The 12,922-nt window shown below is 35.8% G+C and overlaps 1 protein-coding gene across 1 annotated transcript in view; it reads right to left on the reverse strand.

The window, feature by feature from the left end:
• The window catches only part of LOC101901712 (sorting nexin-33), an 89,876-nt gene that overhangs the window by 24,028 nt on the left and 52,926 nt on the right, over nucleotides 1-12,922 (reverse strand). The gene's annotated exons all lie outside the window — the stretch shown is intronic.

A 12,922-nucleotide genomic window follows, 5' to 3' on the forward strand; every position in this document is an offset into this window, starting at 1 on the left:
TGCAAAGGAGTGGAAGACATGGCTCACAAAATTTAAAATATTTCTAAGAGCATCAAATCTTGAATCGGAGACTGATAAACGAAAGGTGGCATTGCTGTTACATCATCTTGGAAGTCAGTCGTTAGAGATCTTTAATTCTTTTGACGTGTATATTGATACCGTGAAGTATGAGGATCTAGTGCGAATGTTGGGGTCACATTTTACTCCAAAGGCACAAATTCTTCACATGTAAACAACAAGATAGTCAAACAATTGATGAATATGCAACAATCCTGAAAAACATGAGTTTGAACTGCGAATTTGGAAATTTAAAAAATGATTTGGTTCGCGACATCTTTATATGTGGATTATCGCATAAGTTCTACAATATTAAAGAACGGCTTCTGACAGAAAACAAAATTAGTCTAGAAAAATCGATTGAAATAGCCAACAATAGGTGTTGGCCTAAGCAAATGTAACGACACTGCAAGAAGATGGATTAATGGAAGGTGCTGTTAATGTCATGAGAAAGACGAATTCAGGAGGAATTTACAGCTACAAACAGAAAAATGTCAAAAGTGAAAACGGATATTGTCAAAAATGCGGCCAGAATCACAAATACAAGTGCCTAGCTGAAGGGGCAAAACGTTACAAATGCAACAAATTGAATCATTTCGCCCGAATGTGTATGAACAGAAAAAAATTTGTCAAGCACATGCAGGCAGATGACGGAGAAGATGACGAACGTGAAGATAATCAACGAGATTTTGATTTTTTTGTTGGAGTTTTAAACCAAAGAGGCAAACCATCGGCTGAATGGAACGTTGAGGTAATGTTGAACAATAAAAAGATACAATGTCAAATAGATAGGGGTGCACAGGCGAATATAATGTCGGTAGACATGGCTGGAATGCTGAAAATCAAAGATAACCTGAAGAAAAGTGCTACTAGAATATGTACGTTTAGTGGAGAAAGAATACCAATCCTTGGAGTAGTTGATGTTAAATTTTATTATAAAGAACAGGTATTTCATTCTAAATTTTATGTAGTCAATATATCCTGCAAGTGTATTATTGGTTTAGAGACCGCTACAGATATGGACTTGATTAGACAAGTTAATAATATTTCTATCACAAATAAATTAGTTGAAAAATATTCAGATGTTTTTCAAGGCCTTGGTCTTTTGCAAAAGGAATGCATTATAAAACTAAGGGATGGTATTGAGCCGGTGGTTGAACCACCTCGTAGAATTCCATTCAAAATGTATAAAAGTTTACAAGAGCAATTAGATCGTATGGTTAAAATGCGGATAATAGCCCCAGTGAGTGAGCCAACGGAATGGGTAAGTTCAATAGTTCAAGTAAGCAAACCAAATGGCTCTATAAGACTTTGTTTGGACCCAAGACATTTAAATAAAGCAATATTGAGACCACATCATCCATTTCCCAATATAGAGGAATGTAAAGCAAAACTTAGTGGAGCAAAATTTTTTACAGCACTAGATGCCAAAAGTGGTTTCTGGATGGTGCCATTAGACGACAAATCTTCTATGCTTTGTGCATTTAATACACCTTTTGGACGTTATCGTCCCCGAAATATTTCATGCCGAAATGGTGAGACTATTTGGTGACATTCCTGGGTTGGTAATATATATTGACGATTTTTTAATATATTCATCAAATGTAGAAGAACATTTTAGAACTTTAGAGATGGTGTTAGAAAGAGCTAGGAAAGTGGGACTTCGATTTAATGAGTCAAAATGCAAGTTTTTGCAACATAAAATAAAGTTTTTGGGTCATAGTTTTGATAATTCAGGTGTCCGAGCCGATGACGAAAAGATTAGAGCAATAGTTAGTATGCCAAGGCCAGAAAATGTTAAAGATTTACAGAGATTTTTGGGTATGGTTAATTACTTAGGTTCCTTTATAGAAAATCTTTCGTTGAAGAACAAGCATCTTAGGGAACTTTTACGAAATGACGTCTTATGGCATTGGTCAGATCATCATGAAAAAGAGTTTAACGATTAAAAAAACGAGATTACGAAAGCGCCGGTCCTTACTTATTTCAATCCCAATAAAGATTTAGTGTTATCGGTGGATGCTTCGAAATCGGCATTAGGCGCCACAATTATGCAGGAAGGAAGACCGAATGCATATGCATCAGCATCTTTAACTGAGTGCCAACAAAATTATGCACAAATTGAAAAAGAGTTGTTCGCTATTTTATTTGGCTGTACAAAGTTTCATCAGTACATTTATGGGAATAAGGTAATTATAGAAACAGATCATAAGCCATTAGTGACATTATTTGATAAACCACTATTTAAAATTCCGCCAAGACTTCAACGTTTTATGCTTCGTTTACAATGTTATAATCTCGTAGTTAGGTATAAACCAGGAAGGGAATTGCAAATAGCGGATACACTATCAAGGGCTCCTCTAACAGATGTGGCAATGGCAGAAATTGATGAGGAAATATCACTTCACTGCAATTTTATATATTCTTCTCTAGAGAGTTCATTCGCAGATATGGAAGCAGTGAAGGAAGAAAGTAAAAAGGACGAAACATTTTTAAAATTATTCAAATATGCTAATGAAGGATGGCCTAATAGTAGAAGAAATTTGGACCAAGATGTTATGCCGTATTTTAAGATAAGGGATGAACTAACAATTCTGAACGATATTTTATTAAAAGACAATCAGGTTGTGATACCAAAGAATATGCGGCGAAAGGTGTTGCAGGGGATTCATGAAGGACATATGGGGGTATCAAGGTGTCAAAATCTAGCGCGTCAGACCGTATATTGGCCAAACATGAATAGTGAAATTGAAAATCTTGTATCTAATTGTGAGGTGTGTTTGAAATACAAAAAATCGAATACTAGACCAGAGATTTTGCCACACGAAATTGTAGATATCCCATGGTATAAAGTGGGATGCGATCTTTTTGAATACAAAAACAGAATGTATATACTTGTTGTCGATTATTATTCAAAGTATATAGAAGTCGAATATCTTAATAATGGCTATAATAGTAAGAACGTGATTACTAAGTTAAAATCCTTATTTGCACGACATGGAATTCCTAACATCTTTGTGTCAGACAATGGTCCGCCTTTTAGTTCAAAGGAATTTAAAGTTTTTTGTCGCGAGTGGGAAATTAAACATGTCACATCAAGTCCATTTTTACCAAGATCTAATGGCTTAGCAGAACGGTCTGTGCAGACAGTCAAGAAAATGTTACTAAAATCGTCCGAGAGTAATTCTGATCCCTATGTTGCTTTATTGCACTACAGAACAACGCCAAAAGGTAATATGCCTAGTCCTTCTGAATTGCTTATGTCTAGGTCCTTACGCACTAAAATTCCATTAATGTTAATTCATCACGAGTCAAAAGTAGTTGACAAAAATGAATATAGGACAAAAAGAGAGACAAACCCGTATAATGCGTACTACGCCGTGTTGAGAGTAGTTGTTGATTGAATTTATACATTCCAAAACAGTTTTGAAGTTACTGCTTTGGATTGATGATGTAGTAGTGAAGAGCTCAATGCAAAGCAACAACGACGAACAAAGGAGAAACCACGCAAAGGTAGCTAAACTTCGAGTGAGTATAGTGAGGGTGTGTAAGGTGTTCAAAGAGAGCCAAAGAGAAAGCATCAACGTAGAATGTATACACCCAGCGGATTATTTTGCACATACATCTTCCAACTGAGGCCACTGACAATGTAGGTGAGACTCATCAAAAGCCTGTATGAAATTTCTTCTTACATTTACACAGCGATGGCCCAGGCCGTCAGACGAGTCCGAAATCTACCGACATTGTAAGCGAAGGCTGGATGGGTTCGAAATCTATCGACATCCGATTTAGATGCAAGTGCGATGAACACGTTTTATTATATTTTGTTTTGTTCTTTAATTCTAATTATGGATTTTGTTTTACAATGTAATAGCAATACGACTCATCTAAATCGAATGCTAGTTGTATGCTATTAACCACTGTTATTTCATTTTCTCCTTTTGACAAAATATCATACATTTGGATGGGTATTAAATTGTAATGGCCAGCGGACTACTGGGAAGGTATACTCAAAAGTGTGAGTGAGTAGGACAACGATAGTACATTAAGGAGATTGAAAGCAGGACATAAAGAAGAAGTTTAAAACGAAAAAAGTTAACGTATAAGTTTAGGTCAGTTGGCTACTAAAAAAGGAAAAGTTCTAGATTTGTTGAAATAACGAATTAAAAGGAAAAGTCACCAAGAAAAGTATGAAGTATAAAGTGGATGTGGAAGATTCAGAGTCACAGGAGGATTTTCATGGATTTGATGAAGCTGAGACAGGTGCGAGAGTTAAAGGATATAATGATGACTCTAGCAAGAAGTGTGCATCAGTTAACGCCAATTTCGACAGAAAGGGCTGTCGCGTCAAATGCAAGGTTTAACGTAAGGGATAAAGAACAGCAAGGTCCAGCAGAAGTTGTATCAAGACAATCTGGTTCCGGAGCGTTACATAGTACTGATACCAGACTTCGATCCAATAAGCCTGTAGTTGCTAAAATATACCAGGTTCCATTTTCCCAAAGACAAATTCTGTCAGATATAATTGATAAGTTGCTTCGATGTGGTATTATTCGTCCAAGCCCTATGCAGCATCAGTATTGTTGGTTAAAAAGGCGAACGGTGAAAGTAGTATGTGTACGGATTATCGAGCACTAAATGAAGTTATCATCAAAAAGCAGTACTCGATGCAAGTGCTTGAAGAACAAGTTTCGTTTTTATTTGGAAATAAGTATTTTACAACGTTAGACAAGACATCAGAATATTACCAGATACACGTCAAGGAAGAATCCAAAAAATTCACGGTGTTCATAACACCAGATGGTCTCTATGAATATAATGTAATGTCTTTCGGATTAACAAATGCCCCGATGGTCTTCAAGGAAACTATTACTGAAATAATACGTAAGTTGAAACATCGGAGAAACATTATAAGTTATGGGATGAGCAGAAGCCCAACGATACCATCAAGTCACTCACAACGAACATTAACGACTGGGTCGATCAACTGCAAATGTCGGATAGGAAGCTGAAACACATCTTTGAAGTCCTCAATGGTAATTTAGAAGACGAAGGAAATGAAATTAAGCAGATCAAAGCGGACTACGTCATAGAAAATGGAAGGCTATTTCGAAAAGTTAACAATATGAAACTTAGACTTGGCATGATGATTTGGGACACTTCGGTGAGGAGAAAACTCTCCAAAGGCTTCAACGTGATTTCTGGTTCCCGAGAATGAGACGGTATGTAAAAATCATATATTCAGTCATGTACAGAATGCTGCTACAAAAAGGTAAAAGCGGCAAGGCAGAAGGTGAACTACATGGAAGCACTACCACTTCCATTAAGAAGTGTCAACATCGACCACATGGGTCCCTTCCCAAAAAGTAAGAAAGGAAATCAATATGTATTGTCTGTTCGTTCAATTAGTACACCATCATAAAGCCAACCAGAAGTACAAAGACTGTTCCGGTTATAACAGCGTTGCGAGAAGTTATGTCGATTTTCGGACAGCCACGAAGAATTGTATCGGATAAGGAAACGGGTTTCACGTCTAAAGAATACCAACAATTTGTGGAACACAGCACAATACAACATGTACAAACAGCAGTCTGAACACCAAGAGCTAGTGGCCAAGCCGAGCGGATCAACCAAATAGTTTTGAATGCTTTAAAATGTCTAGTGGGTGATACAAAAAAATGGGCCAATGAGACAACAACGATACAGTGGAGTATTAACTCGCAGCTGAACGCGACTACAAAGTTCAGTCCAAATGATTTAATATTCAACTTTAGTCTCAGAGATGTCAGTTACAATAAATTTACCCAGGCGGTTGAAGAAGAAAGAGAGAATTTCGGTTAAAAAAATTTACCTCTGCTTGCACTCGAGGCCTAGATTGAAACAGTATAATTTTTTTCGTTGGAGATTTCATATTTCCCAATGACCCAAAAACTGAAAACTACTTGCAGCCACAAAATAAAATTGTACTTTATTAATTAACGGAATAAATTGCACTTACGATCGGAATTCGTTTCTGTGTAATGACTCTTATTCGGACAGCAATAGACCATGGTACAGTGAAGACAAGGTAGGATAAGTTAGAGAAAGTTCGAAGTAAAGAACTCTACTGTATGGAGGATTGTAATGTCAGACTTAATATTAAAACAAATACAAGAAGTTATTTTGTACCAAATAAGCATTACAGGTTATTGCATTGATTGTTAATAAATTGAGAAAAAGCATAAACTGAATGAAGAGGAATTTTTTTTAAATTATATTCTAAGCATGGCTCAATAAAAAAGATTGTTCAAATTTAAAGATACGAGGAAAATGCAACTCTATAATATAATCTTTTGTATCAAATAGATATTTTAACAGGCAACAATTGGTTTTAGTTATTTTAAAAAAATTATATTAACAAGTAAACAAGTTAAATAGTATCAGTAAGTTTTGCCGACAGATTTATACCCCCATACTAGAGTTGTGATTATTCTAACTGTTGACTCTTCATGGGGGAGGTTCCGAAGCAGTTGGCAAATATTGTACAATTCGTATCTGACCTAAGTCTGATATAAATATTACAACGTGCCATATTTGGACTATATCGTCTACTTCCAATACTTTATGTGAGATATGTGCAAGTTTTTACCTGATATTGCGGACCGAAACATTCCACTTCATCTAATACAGATAAAAATATTGGTATGTGCAAAATTTAAAGGAAATCGAACATATATATCCAATTTTATACGAAATCATTATTTCCGATAAATTACATATTCATATTAGATTTATGGTTAAGAGAAATATTTTGATATAACAAGTTGTCTAGAATCGCCGATTTGTTTCGCAAGATATGACAGATAAATATAAGTATTGGAAATTTTGACCTTTTGTGGGTGAGGTACCAGGAGAGGTTGGCAGGTATCTATCTATCGGATCAGATTTTGCGTTATCAAAAATGTTAGGAGTGTGAAATTTGATGAGAATTGTATGCTTATTACGGGTTTTATGAGTGTTTTCTCTTTCAAAAATTTGAACCAATCTGGAGGAAGTACAAGAAACAGTGCGCAGACATATACAATTTCAAAGCAGATCTTGTGTTAGTAGAGAACCGGATGCTTATTTCGGATTTTATAATCGTTATGCTTATTTAAAACTTAGATTCTTTTTGAGGAGGTACCAGAAAGTATGGTATTGAGAATGGGATCGGATGTTAATTTCGCGTTTTGACCCTTTGTGGGAGAGGTACCAGAAGGAGTGGACGGAAAGATTCCATCTTCACACCAGATCTTGGGTTAAAAATAAAAAATTGGGATGTGTGTAATTTGAAGACAATTGGACTCTTACATCACATTTTATAAGAGTTACTAGCTGGCCCGGTCCGCGTTGCCGGCCCGTAATTTTAGTCCTTAAAGCTTATTATATCCTCCACCTTGGAAAGGAGGGTATATAAACTTTTTCATTCTATTTGTAACATCCATAAATATTCGTCATAGACCCCATAGAATATACATATGTATATTCATAATTAGCACAAAATTCTAAGTCGATCTGTTTGTTTAAATTACGATACAGCCTACATTATTTGACGTAGGGCATCAACATTTAGCAGAACAATTTGTATTGTGTATAGGATGGTTGGTATTGAAAATGATCTATCGGTCCACGTTTTGGTATAGTCCCCATATAACGATATCTCTCGAAATTCGGTATTTTGATGATTTTTGCCACATTTCTCCTCGGATTTGTCTAACACATATAACGATACCTACCGATATTGGGTATGTTGATAATCCTAGTCACATTTACGCACATAATTGTTTCAAATTTGGTATCTTAGAAGGTTTGATAGATGACAATCCTTGGTATGGCCCCATATAACGGCCTCATTCACTTTATGGTTTTTTGATAAGTTAACTTTGACTAAGTTAACCAAACCGTCTTTCTGGTATATGAAGTTTAAAGTGAAACACGCTTGAATTCAGATACTTTTATATACAAATGTTTCCTTTATCCTAAGGTGGATAATAATAATAGTTCTGCCCGGTCGAATTTAATTTTTTACTTGTTTTTAAAGTAATAAGTAGTATTTGTCATTGAAATTGCGCGTTGGAGACCCCATAATGTCCATATATTTTATCATAGTATAATTCAAAGACGATTAAACAAATGTCCGGTTCCTTAAATCATATGATGGTTATACAAAACGTGATCATTTTTTGCAAGGATGGTTTCTTTCCAAATTACCAACATTTGCCGAAATTAGTATGAAAATATGGTTAAAATGTATGATATACTTGAAATCGGATTGTATCCTTATCCGGGGGTTATGACCAATATAATGAACTGCAAAAGCGATTTAAGGTATCGTGAAAGTTTAGGAAGAATTTCTGAAAGAATATAAATCCTTTTCTCTCTTCTTTTTGCGCCCTTTATATTCGGTATTTCACTGATTTCAGTCCCAATGAATTTTGCATATTGAGTTCTCATTGGACGGATTATTGTCATGTGAAAGAAGTAGGTAGGTCCCCGTTTTGAAATGAGCCCCATAACGTTCTGCCGTTTTTTTTTTTTGTTTAAGTGTGTTCGCATCTTCGAGCTGAAGCACTATGTAGATCCTGGAGTTGAAAACTAAATTCCAATTTCAGACATGAAAGATCGCTATTTAACATCGTATTGGGTACTATTTCATTTTTGATATTTTTCATTCAGAACTCAAAACAATATTTTTATTGGCATGTTTTCCCAAGATTTCATTCCGAAGTTGTATGAATTGTGAAAATCCGTCAAATCGTTCTGAGTTATAAGCATAGCAACTAATAAACAAATTGAAAAAAAAAATCTTCAACTTGTTCGCAGGTTTTTACAGCGAATGTTTAAAGGTCCTTACGAAGTTTGGTCCTTACTATTATTTTGAAATTTGATTCCATTGAAAAAAGGTTCTGTATTTTTTCCCGATTTTAGAGTTTTTGCAATGCAATAGGCTCTTCTTTTTTGTTTTTTTGATTTTTTAGCAATTTTGAATAAAGTAATTATTCTTTAACTTTGGTTTGACCACGTTAAATTATTTTGACATCATCTATTTAGGTCCGCCACTCCATAATTGTCGTCGCTTTATACAACCCAAAAAGTCTACATATAATATTAGAATTCAATAAAAAAAAAAAACACTACAAATGTACATTCCAAAATAGTAAGTCAAAATGGAAAAAATCATGCAAAATAAAACATTACTATTGTACACCTCAAAAGTCAAAATAAAAATTTTCAAATTTCACATTTTTACGCGATTTTTTTGGGATTATATCTATTTCTTCAAGAGACAATTCCTATTTTGTGTGAATCGTTAATGTCAGATCAGCGGTTCTTGAGTTATAAGCGTAGCAATTAACACATAATATTTTGTACAAACGTTCGTCATACCCCGAGTTAGGTTTTTAAAAAAAAAATTATTACACGAGATACTGTTGACTTTCCCTCCAACCCTAGGGATTTATTTGGGGGCTAAGGAACTGACCACGCAAACTTCTAATCTACCTATATATATATATATATATATATATATATATATATATATATATATATATATATATATATATATATATATATATATATATATATATATATATATATATATATATATATATATATATATATATATATATATACATATATATATATATATATATATAAACATTCAAGATACCTTAAATCGCTTTGTAAGTCCTGATATCGATCATAACTCTAATGCACAATCTAAGCTGCTAATATATATATATATATATATATATATATTAGCAGCTTAGATTACATTAATCCGTCCAATGAGAGCTCAAAATGCAAAATTTTTTGGGAGTACAATCAGTACAATACCAAATATAAAGGGTGCAAAATAGTAGAGCGAATGGGACTTTTAGTAAGAAAAGGATTTCTATCCTTCCAGAAATTCTTTGCAAACATTCAAGATACCTTAAATCGCTTTGTAAGTCCTGATATCGATCATAACTCTAATGCACAATCTAAGCTGCTAATGGGTTTAATTTGTTATTCTTCTTTTGTCAATTTTTTTCAATTTGTATTATCATATTGAATTCAGTAAATTTTTGTGAACAAAATAAAGAATAATTTTTCACTTTATACAATTTTTCACCAAAAATATGAAATAAGTGCGAAATAGGATGTTAACTGACATCTACCATTCAACTCCAGGGCCTACATTGTGGTTCAGCTGGAAGATGCGAACACATTCAAACAAACAAAAATGACCGAAAAAGCCTAATGGAGCTCATTTCAAAGCGTGGACCTACTTCTTTCATGTGACATTAATCCGTCCAATGAGAGCTCAAAATGCAAAATTTTTTGGGAGTACAATCAGTACAATACCAAATATAAAGGGTGCAAAATAGTAGAGCGAATGGGACTTTTAGTAAGAAAAGGATTTCTATCCTTCCAGAAATTCTTTGCAAACATTCAAGATACCTTAAATCGCTTTGTAAGTCCTGATATCGATCATAACTCTAATGCACAATCTAAGCTGCTAATGGGTTTAATTTGTTATTCTTCTTTTGTCAATTTTTTTCAATTTGTATTATCATATTGAATTCAGTAAATTTTTGTGAACAAAATAAAGAATAATTTTTCACTATATACAATTTTTCACCAAAAATATGAAATAAGTGCGAAATAGGATGTTAACTGACATCTACCTTTCAACTCCAGGGCCTCCATCGTGGTTCAGCTGGAAGATTCGAACACATTTAAACAAACAAAAATGACCGAAAAAGCCTAATGGAGCTCATTTCAAAGCGTGGACCTACTTCTTTCATGTGACATTAATCCGTCCAAAAACTTCCTCGTAACCGCAGTAGCTGGCTTTCAAGGGCTCTGGGATGGAAGTACACTTGCCGCTGTATCCCTAAATTTCCTGTAGGAAAATATTGACAGAATGGGTGCCACCTCCATCAGTGGATCCGACAATATTGGGCAAACAAAATCCAAACCTCAGTACGGACATCTGGCGTTTAGTTGTCTCCAACACGGAGGGAGGAGGCCTGGTCGTCAAGGTATTCATCGATACAGTTGGCCATGAATACCTTCAGTCGCGTTTGGGGAAGCTGCACTTTGGCACAGGATGGATTCGGTTCCATATAACGCCGTCGTCGCAGCAGGAAGAAGGAAGCCGCATTTGCTTAACGTTGGGCAGATTAATCTGCACCACTGCAAGGTAGCCGCGGCTGAGCTTCTCGTGTCCCTCACCAAATTTGGAGTAGACATAGCCCTAGTCCAGGAACCTTATATAGTCAAAAATAGGGTGATTGGGCTAGGGAGTGAACGGTACATCACCTATTCCACCTCCAATGGAGAAAAGGTTGAAACGTGTATCGTCGCTAAAAGAACTTAAATTTAACCTTTCTAAAAAAATTTCAGCGGAGGAGACGCCACGGCGGTTAGATCAGAGTCACGTGCCGGAAGGGTACCCTTTTTTGTCTTCATCTACCTACCCTTTGTGTACCCGGACCCGCCAGGACAAGTAGTAAAGAAACCGTTCACTGAGCTGGAAAGCAGAGCAAATCTCGTCGTTGGATGTGATGCTAACGCTCGCAAGAGGTGAGTCCATTTTTTATTTTATTTTTACACATAATCTGAAAATATGTAATAGGGGAAATGAGGCTACTTTCAAAATAAGAATATTGAGGAGGTCATTGATCCCACCCTTACTAACATGGGTGAGTCACTCATACTGAGTTGGAAAGTATCCACCGAGTGTTCCTTTTCGGATCACCGGAAGATAACATTCCAGGTATCAGTAGAGGTATTGCATAAAAAACCGCATATGATCCGAGAAAGGCTCAATGGGACAAATTTACGAAACAGACTGCATGAAAGCTGAGATCTACTGGTTATCTTCCAGTAGACTCCGTCTCAGATGAATTTGATAACAAAAATCCTGATTCGGTGCTATGAAAGAACTTGTCCGCTTACCTTCCCCGGCAAAAGGTGCCAACCTGTCTGGTAGTCGAAAGACCTAGCCCAGCTCAGGAAGACAATCAGACGTTTTTATAATAGAGCCAATAAGACCAAACTGGGTACGGACTGGCAGGCTTATAAATCAGCCTTCAACAGGTAGAACAGTGAGATTAAAAAAGCAAAACGAAGGTCTTTTGTTTGCTGTACTGAGCCCATATCAGATGTCAACGCCGCCTCCAGATTCCGTAGATTAATTTCAAAGGACCCCAAATCCATTGGATGCATGAAGCGGAATGACGGAAGTTAGAATGACTCTGGTCTAGAGACACTCAACTTGTTAGCCAGTACTCACTTTCCGAACTGCTAAGATGCGGTAAATGACCAATTGTTAGATCGGTTTAGTCAGCATCGTGGGGCGGAGAATGTGAGTCTGACTGAGAGGATTGTAAGCGCTCCCAAGATTTTGTGGGCTATAAACTCATTCAAACCTTTCAAGTCACCGGGACCAGATGGTATTATTCCCTCCATGCTACAGCATGCATCGATGGTAATAATACCATTCCTGGAGGTGATTTTTAAGACTTGCCTCACATTCCATCGCTGTGGAGGGATTTTACAGTCACTTATATTCCAACTCAGTCACTACACAACACAATTGTCTTACACTCCAAGTAGTAACGCGCTACATCATATTTGTAACGTATTTTAGTTGCAGAAATAACCAGAATAAATCTTGCTCAAGCGATAACATTGTGAAATTACTAACTGAACAGCAAACGGCTATGAATCTTCAAACCCAGTTACTACAACAATTAACAAATCTACTTCAAGAACAGATTACTGGAAACACCAACAATGCTACGAGTTCCAGCACTTCAAAGCAGCATTAATGGAATCTCTTTCGCATTCCATGACA

The sequence above is a fragment of the Musca domestica genome, unplaced genomic scaffold (assembly GCF_030504385.1).
Source record: "Musca domestica strain aabys unplaced genomic scaffold, Musca_domestica.polishedcontigs.V.1.1 9, whole genome shotgun sequence".
Classification (NCBI taxonomy): domain Eukaryota; kingdom Metazoa; phylum Arthropoda; class Insecta; order Diptera; family Muscidae; genus Musca; species Musca domestica.